A 12,685-nucleotide genomic window follows, 5' to 3' on the forward strand; every position below is an offset into this window, starting at 1 on the left:
GTATAAGAGACAGCTACACGCCTATCCAATCGTACCAGTGACTAAAATATGCACATAATATAAGTGTTTGATACTAAGATGAACAAACTTCAAGGTGAATGGTACGGATAAATGATATTGAACACACCAAACAAATGCATAGACTGTGTACATAATTAGTATAGGTTGTCGAAAATATATATAATATATATTATATACATTTTTTTTAAATATATACTTGCCGCAAGCCTCTAATTTATCATTTTTCCTAGTGTTGGAAACTTTCGGAGAGCGCCACCAGCGTCTGTTTATATAAAAAAAACTTTTTATGTAGTTGCTAAATACAACGGGTTCAGCCGAGGGGCGTGGCTTGTATGGTGATACGTCATGTATAAATTATACCGTCAACCTAAAAACATCGCACATACTGTACAACGTGTGACCAATGTGACGTAGCGAGGCGGGCTGAGGGTTAGATTGTGCAGGGAGTTGTTATTTAGAATAACAACTCCCCGGTTTGTGCATAGGTTTGTGCTGCTGCTACGACCAGATCGGGGCCTAAGAGACATCAAGTCAATTTCCAGATGATTGGGCCCAAAGTATGGTCAGTCAGATAGGCACCTCTAAGCCTGCGCGAGGTCGGACCAGGAGGAGGCCTTTTCAGTAGTCTGAGACAGGTCTAGGCAAGGCATAGTCCTAGACTAGTGCTTCAGCAACCCGCAGCAGTCTGTCTAGCAGTGGCGGTGCCAGCGGGGACAATGGGTCTTAAGCCCCCACCCCCATTTCCGGCCATCAAGACCTCCCTATTTTTAGAAAAATCTCATCTCCCAAACCCTCCCCCTCCTCAGGCATACAAGCTCAATCCCCCTGTTGGACAGCTTAGGCACCCACCCCCCAGAAAATGTACCCCAGAGCAGCCACTGTCTAGGCCTTCAGGCCTATGCAGAATGTGGCCCTAGGCTACTAAAGAATAGGCCTAGGGCTTAATTGTTATTTAGTACATTACTTTATACAATACAAATTGCAATACACAGACGTTGGAAAGTTAATATATTTAATTTAATTAAATATTTAACATTCTGTTCCCATTCTCTTTTTGTGTAATATAGCCGGCAATTTTGTGAAACATTAAAAAGTAATAAATCTTAGCAGTTAGGTTGTAATATAAGCTCTAATTTTAATTTATTAGGCCCATTTTCTCTTCCAGTAAGATAATTTGTTGATGGGATTAGGTTGGAAAACCCACACTAAGTACAGTATTGTAGTACTACAGGCCTAGTAGGCCATTGAATTGTTTTCAATTCTTCCTGTGATTACGGCCTAATCCCTACCTCTAAAATAAGATTATAACTAGGCCTATGTATTATTGCACTTTGTGTAGACCCCATAATAGGCCTTTTTCACGAATCGGTAGACATCATGAAGTGATGACAAACATTGCGTATCAGCGGTGCGTAACCAACAGAAATAAGATAAGCTTTTGGGCTGATTTTTTGACATCATGTCATTTAAAAAACATAACTCTATAACGGGGCGTCGTATTCAAAAACTTTTCCAGCAAAATATTCTTAAAAGACTAGTCTACACCACTATATGATTGAAAAAAAAAAATTTTTGACCTCTGAAATCAAGATTGAAAAAGAAAAGCCTATCTCAGTAGTGTATTAAGTAAGTTGTATTTAGCAACTTCTTCGGTGGTAATGGCATCGAATGCCGTGGACAGATCATGGTGGTGCGTTCTACTTCCATTTTCTCCTGTCGTTTGCGATCTCGCCTAGCTGTGTCCATCTCTAACTCCCAACCTCTTCATCATCCAGTCTAACATCTTTAATCTCTGTCTTCCTCTCGCTCTTTTCCCTGTCGCCATCTCAGCCTCAATGAACTTCCTTTCAATCCCTCCTTCTCTACTCAACTCATGCCCAATGAAATTCCATTGCCTTTTCCTGATTGTATTCAACAGTTCTCTTTTCGTTCCCACTTTGTATAAAACATCTTCATTCGACATCTTTTATATCATATTCTCATCATCCTTCTCCAGAACCATATTTCTACTGCTTTCAGCTTTTTTTCTATGGTCTTACTTAACGTCCATGATTCACAAGCATAGAATAGTACAGACCAGATGTAACACTTTAACAAACGCTTTCTAAATTTAGCAACTACCGTTCTTTTAAAAACACTGCGATTTCGTGTACAGTAAATGGTAGTTCAAGTCTGTATGCTTTTTTGTATATATTGATGCCGAATAAATAATAATAATACTACTAATAATGGTAAGTTTTGCATGATGATTTGTATTTTTAGGTTTAAAAAACACAATTTCTGCTCAGGTCCTGAAAAGGTAGGTCTAGAATATTTTTTTGCGTTGGCAGCTCATCAGTCAATGACTTAGTTCAAAATAGTAATATGCTGCGCTTTTGTACTGCGGTGACGGCAAAATTCGGCAATCTGGTTTCGGCAAACCGTGTTTCGGCCAACTGGGATTTCATGTTTTCGGTGAACTGGATTCGGCAAACCGAGTTTCGACAAAGTGGCCTAAACTCGGCAAGCCGGGTTTCGGCAAACTGGATTTCGACCAACTTGTCGGATACCGATACGGGAATTCGTAATAGAGGGGCCCAAAGAGGAAACAGATAAAGGGTACATTCAGCTCAGCCCCACTATGGTTGGGGATGAGGTAATTTTCAGATTAGGCACTCATAGATGGCAGGAAATGACAATCTCGTATTGAATTTGAATACAAATTTTCTTTTTTTTAAATTGGAGTGTGGGGAGGGGAAAGAAGAAAGAGCCTTGAACCCGCCACTGTGACAAATGAGACTACTACTAATATTTAAAACGAAAATATAGGCCTAATCGACTTTTTGCAGAAAATATTTTCAACCATTGAATTATATATGCCTATTTGATGAACCTATTTTGATAAATGTCCCCATTTGGTTACCAGTGGCTTATCCAGGATTTAAGGAAAGGGTGAGGGGAGGGGTTGTGTGCTGATGAAATGAGAGTCCACACCACGTCAGCGCCACATTTGTTGGCGGTGACATGAGAACATTTTCAGTATTTTGTGCCTTTGGATGCCAAAAAATGGAACTTAAATTAGGCCTACCTTTTAATTCTTGTTATTTTTGACTAGATGTGGAAAAAACCTGAATTAATTAAATAGGTACCCGAAAATGGCACTTAAATACTTACAATTCCAAAAACTACCATATCCACCTGAGCCCCCAACCCACATGGTTGGAAAATTTTAAGAATTTGAGAATTTTGAGATGCTGGAAAACGGCACTTGGATACTTAAAATTTATGAAAACTATTATCAGACCTGTTTAACTGTCTGAATATGAGAACATAAATTGATTTTTTTTTTGGCAAACCTGCTCTCGACCCAACGCAAAAGTTTGGCGGCCCATAGTTTGGGAAGCGTGGATCTAGATGTACTAATTGTGTTATTTTCTACTAACACTTTGAAGCAAATAGTACATAACTAATAATCTATCAGATCCCATGCAACACCCGTACCTACAAAAGTTGAGATCCCTTGATCCCGCTAGGGGTTTTAGGCTACCTCAATACACCAGCTGGTCCATTTTTGCATACCTACGCACTGCGATTAAATGGGGGATCAAGGCATGTTCAGCCAAGACTTGTTAAATATTGGATGATACACATATATAGTAAACATAACCAACAGTTCGCATTTAGGTTTGTATGTTGTGACATAAAACGTGACAGCCCTCGCCGTCAGTGTGCAGCTCTGCCTCCCACACGAGGTCTATTTGTTTCTATAAAAAGCGTGTGACAGCATTCAAAACAACATACGTCGGGAATTTTCAGGAGCATACGGGGTGGGGGGTGGGTGGGTGTGTGGTTTGCTGATAATTTACTTCTCTGGCGGGGTCCAGATCCCCCTTGACCTCCACTGATGTCTACACTGAATTGAGGCAAGGTTTTGATGCAATGTGTAATTTTCTGTTGATATTCTGGATATTGTCGACTTTCAGCAAATCGGTCAACACTTTGTTTCCCTTTTGGATCCCATGTCGAAAAAGTTAATTTTGGGTACAGTAGGAAATAAAAGAAAATAATTATGTTATTACACAAATGGATGTGATAAGTGAGTGTATCACATTAATTCAATTTGATTTGATATAAACCTGTAAATAATATTTTTTTTTGTATGTAATTGAGGGGGGTGAGATTTTTACCACTGTATCCCTATTGATCTGCCCCCAGATCTTGATTAATACGGGATATAATAGGTCTTTATGGAGCAATATAGCAATAAAAAAAACAGATTTATTTCAACTGGTCTAGACAACCAAGGTTCTCTCCTGGCTGAAAACATTAACAATGTTAACTTTAAAAGTTAAAAATACTATCATTATTTAGAAAATAACTGAAGTACGAAACTATCAACAGTATGAAATTGAGCAATATAAAAATTACAACTTTGAAATGAATTTCTTAAATTTGTTTAAGTAAGTTGCTAGTTTTATAATGCCTTGAGTTTCCCTAATGTAAAATTGTGACAAAAAAATAACTGGAGCATTCGCTACATATTAGCCCTACTCTACTTTTTTATGATGGAAATTTGAAAAATCAAATACACTTAGGCCCTAATTACTGTATCATTTTCAGAAAAAAAGTTTTCATACTAGTATACAACATTCACTTTAATAACAACTTTTCCCATTACAGGCTGTATACCTGGACACAATTGGCGGGCGAGAAATGTTAGCATATGATTTGGGCCAGATATAAAAAATGTATTTAATAGACTTCTAGTTTAAGGTGGCCAAGATAAAAAAATATAAGTAAAACACCAAAAATGAATGGAACAATTACAAATATTGCCTCAGAGACCATAGTTTTCGAGTTGGTGTTTTTTGGGGGTAAGGCTTGAGAGGAACTCACTAAAGTTGAGACCGATATAGGGATTATTGGTGTCTCCGTAATCAATACAGAAACATTAGTAGGTATAATCGTTGGTATATTGGATCCATTGACATTTAGAATAACCGTTGAATAGCCCTCAGAGTTATTGCCTCTTACTGTGCACGTAACGTGGGTACCATTCAAAGCAGTAGTGACATCAGGTATGATCAAGACTGGTGTGTTGTCAGTGTTTATTTTTGTATCATTATTTGAGAATTTCCATAGATATTCCAGCTGCAAATTGGTAGGTCTACTGATGTCATTGTTTATCGAACAGTTGAAAACTGCTTCGTCTCCTACAACGAGATGATTACTTGTTAATGAAACTTGAAATCGACTTTTCACATCAATACCAATAGTGCAATTAACCCGTTTAGATTTGACATCCAAAAAACATGTATATTCTATCACTTTTTCACCTTGCTCTAGGCCTATCGATCTGATTTCAGTTTCAAATATTGTTAAGTCGCCTGTTGTGGGTTTTTCAACAAAGTTTTTAATAAAGTTTTTCGTCGAATCCTCCCAATATCGGAACTGGGGAGACAGGTAAGAGAAAAATTTACACTGTATTGTAACGTCGTCTCCTACTATATAGTATTTCTTGGAAGATGAGCACACGGGTACAGGTAAAACTACTTTTATATCAATTGGTTCGGATTCATGCTCAGTAGTCCCATTAATGAAGATGCTGTAATTTCCACTGTCAGACGTGCTCGTATTGGTTATATTCATGTAAAACCGAACTAGGCAAGAAGGTTTGCTTGTAGAATCCATGTGAATACGTTCTGTATCTTCGCCAATGTAACGGTTGTCCTTTTTAAACTGATAATGATGTATTTTACAATCGCTCTTTTGTATGAAACAGCTTATCCGTAGTGTTTCGCCAACGAGAGTATACCGGTTAGCGATAGCTTCACAAGAAACTTTAGGCATTAATGCACAGTTCATTTCACAGCAGTTGAATATTACTACGGTTAAGACGAAAATGATGTGACAAAATAAGATCATATTGACGAGGCTCGAAGAGAGGCTAGTGTGTTACGTCAGTATCATATCCAACTGTGTGCTTCATTATTTATTATGGTAATCTTTTGTACATGGTTATATACGTATAAGTTTGCTTTGTATACAATTTGGTTTCAGTATCGTTTACTACTCTGCTGCGTAGCATTGTGGAATACATAAATAAACTAGAGGACACTCCAAAAGTGAATACCTCCGCTCATATAATTATTTAAAATGTGTATTTTAATGTCAATGATTGTGCGATCTCCCAAGGGAGGTTTACACATTTTGAATTTTAATAATTCTCTGTATAAATACTAAGAGACAACATCCACACCACCAACTTCCTCGATGTCACACTCAGCCTAAAAAATGGGTCCTTCAAGCAAACAAATTACCTTTGTGGCTTTAGAATTTATATGCATAATATCATCACGTATACCAAAAATCATCTTCATTTTCACTTTGAACATTACGAATACCACCACCACGTCTCTTTACCTTTCTGTCTCGTCCTACTCTAGTTTTGCAACAAACAGCAAAATGTCCAGGTAATTTACATTTAGTACATTGCTTGCCTCTCGCAGGACATTTATCCCTAGCAAAATGTCCTTCTTTCCCGCAGCGAAAACACTTCCATGTACCTTGATAACTATCACTGACCTTTGGCCTACTTGATCTGTCACCATTCGAATTTCCAGCCTGGCTCTTGCTTCTGCTATTCATACTTGACTTTGAAAATCTCTCATTTCTCACTGCATTTACACTTGGTGTTTCCACTCCAACTCCTTCTGACACTTCCTTATCTTGATGTTCACTCATTTCGAATGTGCTAGCTATTGTTTTTGAATTTGCTAATTTCAAAGTGTTCCTCTTTTCCAGTAATTTTATTCTCAGTTTATTCAATTTGCATTTCTCGATCACATGGTCTATAATTAATTCATCAATTTGATCAGCATCAAAATCACATCGTGCAGCCTGCTGTCTCAATCTGTTAATAAACTGGTTAATAGTTTCATCGTCATTTTGAGTTAATTTTCTAAAACAATAACGCTCATACGGTACGTTGGTTTTCATTACAAATTGTTTATTTAATGTTTTCACAACATCATACTCATCTGTTCCATTCTCCTCTGTTATACCACTTCTTTACCGGTAGCATACTAGAAATTGCAAATTGCAAGTGAAGTGCTGCGAAGTACAACTGCATATAAATGTTCTTCGAACAAAATTATTTATGCGAGTCAAGTGAAAATAATGAATAATAAAAATATAACAAATAATATGACACACGACCCATTGTCTATATTAGAACACTTCTCATTGGGTAACAAAGTCGTAATTTTTCATTTTTGTTAAAAAGTGTCTATAGTGTGGTGAATTATGGTTTAGGTTTTTTTAAATAAAGTTTTCAAAAAATTCTATGTAGGCCTATGTGGAAAATGTATTTGATTACCAAAGGTTACAATTTTTATTTTGAAGACTGCATGGTCTAGGAAGTGTACATTTTTTTATGGGGAAAGTTTCCAAGGGCGGGTTTTCTAGGGGCGAGTTGACTGCCAAAGAGTGTTGCCAAAGTGCGAGCCAACGTGTTATTTGATCACAAGTGCGAGACATAATCACAAGTGTGAGCCAGCGAGCCATGACGTCACGACAATAGATAGAGACGTTAGCCAGTTGTGCGAGGTATCGGCTGAGATTTGTGGAGTACAATTCAAAAAACAACTATAGGTCTAATAATGAATTATTGTGATGTTAAATAGACAATGTTGGCTATCAGAAGAGCGACGTTGTTTTTCATTGGTACCTTCGTCCCTTCAAGACTAGGCCTATACCATCCTAACTAGTCTAGGCCTATACCATCCTAACTAGTCTAGGCCTAGAGTAGGATAAGGCTAGCGCGACATGCGGACGTTGGTACGAGTAGGTTAGTCTACAAACGTCGCCTAAAGTAATTGATTTTACCCGGCAGAACGAAAGAAGGAAACTCCGCTTTTCAGTCGTCTTAGCCACTTGTTTTTTGACAAACAATGACCTTTCAGAGGTCAAATTGCTGTCAAGAATATGAATTGGCTGCTTCGCAGCAATAACTCGAAACTTCGAAGCCATTTCTTCGGGATATGACCGGTTGGCGATTTTTTTTCCCGTACGAAACATTTACATGAAATTCCACTCGGGCCGTCTCGGCTGAATCGACCCGAAAATCTCATTGTAGATTCAGGAGGTCAAAAGGTCATCAACAGATAAACGTCTACAAAACCACTTCTGATAGAACGTTGCTGTCTAATTCTTAAAATTGATATTGTTACCATGTTAATACCAATGGGTCGTTTAAAATGACATATAATATTTTATTAAGCTGCACGAGTAATGAAAAGTGTTATTTTAACTTGAGTTACATACTATGACATTTTGAATTTTTTAGTTAGGCCTGGGTGCGATTTTTTTCCCGTACGAAACATTTACATGAAACTCCACTCGGGCCGTCTCGGCTGAATCGACCCGAAAATCTCATTGCAGAATTCAGGAGGTCAAAAGGTCATCAACAGATAAACGTCTACAGAACAACTTCTGAGAGAACGTCGCTGTCTAATTTTTAAAAATACATTGATGTTACCACGTTAATAATATCAATGGGTCGTTTAAAATGACATATAATATTTAGCTGCACGAGTAATGAAAAGTGTTATTTTAAATTGAGTTACATACTATGACAATTTTAATATTTTAGTTAGGCCTTGGTTTTGCATAATTACCTAGGCCTACTAAAAAAGCCTTCTGGGAAAAGCACAAAGAGTAAGGAAAGGCGCGTTTTTCTTCATCACTGATCAAATGAAACAGAGTGACAGTAATTTACAAATTAAGAGAAGAGCTGAGAATAGGCAGCTCTAAAATACTGGATGCCATAAGACCTGCCAAAATGGCAGAGCACCAAATGAATGTAAAAATGAGCTAGTTATTAATATTAGGCATAGTAATCGGCAGGTTCTGGATTACAAGGCTAGACCAAGTTAATTACATGTAATGCCGAAATGATAATAATAATAATAATAATAATAATAATTATTATTATTATTACCTTACGTTAAGGGGAACTTAGACAATGGAGGAATTGGAGAACAATTTAAAAAAACGACGTTAAGGGGAAATAACACAAAAGATATTCCCCTTGGTTTGGTTATTATTTATAGGCCTAGTAAATAGTATCTGTAGGTTCGTCATTACAAGCCTTAGGCCAAGGTAATTAATGCTGAAATTATTATTATTATTATTATTATTATTATTATTATTATTAATATTATTATTATTAATTATTATTATTACCTGTACCTTAAGGGGAACTTAGACAATGGAGGAATTAGAGAACAATTAAAAAAAACGACGTTAAGGGGAAATAACACAAAAGATATTCCCCTTGGGCGATTATTATTTATAGGCCTAGTAAATAGTACAGTATCTGTAGGTTCTTCATTATAAGGCTTAGGCCAAAGGTAAATAATGCTGAAATTATTATTTCAATTATAATTATTATTATTATTATTATTATTATTATTATTATTATTATTATTTAACATTAATTTACATTACAATGATAATTTGGACAAGTTCAATAACGCTGGAATGGTATATTATTTATTTAATAATATTTCTCTTATGCGCTCTATTTTTCATTTCATGCTTCAATTTTGTCCCATTTTTCTCCCAAAATTTCAGTCCATGTCAGTATGTGAAGCGTGACTGTTGTGTCAGCCTATGACCCTAGGCCTAGTTTAAGGAGGGGCCTAGGTAAGACCTCAGCCTGTAGTCCTCTTTCTTTCTAGCCTTTGGTATAACTGTACCTATCTACACTTTATAACAGGAGGTACTAGCTGTTGTTGTTTTAGATAATATACTAACATTTAATAACATCCAAGAAGGTCACAGTTAGTTACACAGTGACGTACATCACATAAGTCCGTNNAAGTCCGTGAAATTTCATAGGCCTACCGTAGGTAAACATAGAAAGAGCAATAATAGTAAAACTCGAGCGTCACGACATTGCGAAGTGTCTGCTCTTGTTCCTTGTATCGTACTCACTCGAGTCAATCTGAGATGGCCCGAGTGAAGTTTCATGCAAAAGTTTCGTACGGAAAGAAAAATCGCGGCCTGGGTCTTGCATAATTACCTAGGCATACACGTACTTAAAACTATGGCGGTTCAACTGTGTCATAATTACTACGCGTAGTACGCGTACTACACGTAGTACACGTACTACGCGTAGTAATTATGACACAGTTGAACCGCCATACACTCGTGTCAATCCGAGATGGCCCGAGTGAAGTTTCATGCAAATGTTTCGTACGGGAAAAAAAATCGCGACCGGTTGAACCGCCGACATGTTGAGCCGCCAGTAATTTCTATGGAACGCCAAGCGCGTCTCTCAGTGAATGTTGTGCGTCTCTCAGTGAATGTAGTCGGCTTGCCGATGTCATCAGTGAATGAACCCCCCGGATACCAGCTACATATTCATCCCACAGTCTTGTCAGTCGTTGATTTTCTCGTATTGCCGTTCGTGATGTATAATTGTGTAATTGAAAATTAGAATTTTGATTATTTTATGTACTACATTTTTATATAAATATATTAAGTTGTATAATTGCAAAATCGTATTAAAAATGTAATTTTATGTACTACATTTTTATAAAAATAAATGAAGTTGTATAATTGCAAAATCGTATTAAAATGTGTTTATTTACGTTTGGTTTGCGGCGTATTTCAATTAACTTATTCGTTATTTGTACTATTTTGTTAAATTATTTATTATTTATTATATATAAGTTTAGCAAATAGTACAAAAATAAAAATATATAAATTATAAAACCATAGTAAATACTGTATAATAACACATTTGAATTTATTGTTTATAGTCATGCAAAATCGTATCAAAAATGTAATAACTTGATTATTTTTTTACGTTTGGTTTGCGGCGTATTTCAATTAACTTATTCGTTATTTGTACTATTTTGTTAAATTATTTAATTAAATTATTTATTATATATAAGTTTAACCAATAGTACAAAAATAAATAGTATATAAATTACAAAACCATAGTAAATACTGTATAATAACATAGACCTAACACATTTAATTTTATTATTTATTATTCATGCAAAATCGTATTAAAAATGTAATAACTTGATTATTTTTTACGTTTGGTTTGCGGCATATTTCAATTAATTTATTCGTTATTTGTACTATTTTGTGAAATTATTAAATTAAATTATATTTATTATATATTATATATAATAAATGATAAGAATGTGTGGAGTTTTTTTTTTACTATCTGGCAAGCCGACTGAATTAGACAGATGAATATAAACAATAAATTTAAATGTGTTAGGCCTATGTTATTATACAGTATTTACTATGGTTTTGTAATTTATATACTTTTTATTTTTGTACTATCTGGCAAGCCGACTGAATTAGACGGATGACTATAAACAATAAATTTAAATGTGTTAGGCCTATGTTATTATACAGTATTTACTATGGTTTTGTAATTTATATACTTTTTATTTTTGTACTATTTGTTAAACTTATATATAATAAGTGATAAGAATGTATGGAGTTTTACCAAAAAGTTGGAACAATACAATACAATAATACGGTATCTAATAGGCGATTGGTCAGACTTAAACATGATGACTTAATTATAATAACAAAAGGTATCATCGGGCCTACAAACAAGTTGATATAAACAAAAGTGAAATAATTATGGTGAATAAACAGTTCACATACACGGCGCAAGACTGGCGTGGCTTACGCCAGGCGTAAGCTAATCCACGGATTAAAATTCCAAAGTGTTCACACAAACGGCGTTCGTTAAACTAGCAGTAATATAGGCCTATGTGGAGTGGAAAGAGACAGGGCCTATGTGGAATAGTTTTCTAAATAATGTACGGTACGTGTTAACAGTAGTAAAATTAACAGTGCATCATGAAAACTTTTAAATCTGTGAATTGTTCGAATTGAACTTATATGATTATTGTATTTTAAATGAATAATTTTACTTTTGATTTTTCAGCTAGCATTGTTGATGTTGCATGTTTTAATAGACAGTCTAAATGGTTAAAATATCTTACAAAACACAATCAATAAATCATATATTATAACTAAGTAAAATGCAATAGAAAGGAACCCCTTTACCATTTCATTTATAGAGAGCACAGAAAAGAGACCAAAGTAGCTAATATATTGTAATCGTGATTGGTCAATCTCTTGAAATGAGGTCAAATCATTCAAGCATCACTGGCGTTAGCTCAGTGGCGTTAGGCTATGTTCACACACACGGCGTAAGGCTGGCTTAAGCCTGGCGTAGCGTACGCCTTTGTGTGTGAACTAGGCAGTGGCGTTGTTTAAGCCACTCACTACGCCACGTCCTTGGCGTTATTAACGCTACCTGCAGACCCCAGATTAGCTAACGCCACTGAGCTAACGCCAGTGATGCTTGAATGATTTGACCTCATTTCAAGAGATTGACCAATCACGATTGCAATATATTACCTACTTTGGTCTCTTTTCTGTGCTCTCTATAAATGAAATGGTAAAGGGGTTCCTTTTCTATTGCATGTTACTTAGTTATAATGTATATGATTTATTGATTGTGTTTTGTAAGATATTTTAATCATTTAGACTGTCTATTAAAACATGCAACATCAACAATGCTAGCTGAAAAATCAAAAGTAAAATTGTTCATTTAAAATACAATAATCATATAAGTTCA

The 12,685-nt window shown here is 35.6% G+C and overlaps 1 protein-coding gene across 1 annotated transcript in view; it reads right to left on the reverse strand.

The window, feature by feature from the left end:
- Window positions 1-12,685, reverse strand: part of LOC117101082 — a 25,836-nt gene that overhangs the window by 6,095 nt on the left and 7,056 nt on the right. The gene's annotated exons all lie outside the window — the stretch shown is intronic.

The sequence above is a fragment of the Anneissia japonica genome, unplaced genomic scaffold (assembly GCF_011630105.1).
Source record: "Anneissia japonica isolate Jap-2015-1 unplaced genomic scaffold, ASM1163010v1 scaffold287838_len146374_cov139, whole genome shotgun sequence".
Lineage (NCBI taxonomy): Eukaryota > Metazoa > Echinodermata > Crinoidea > Comatulida > Comatulidae > Anneissia > Anneissia japonica.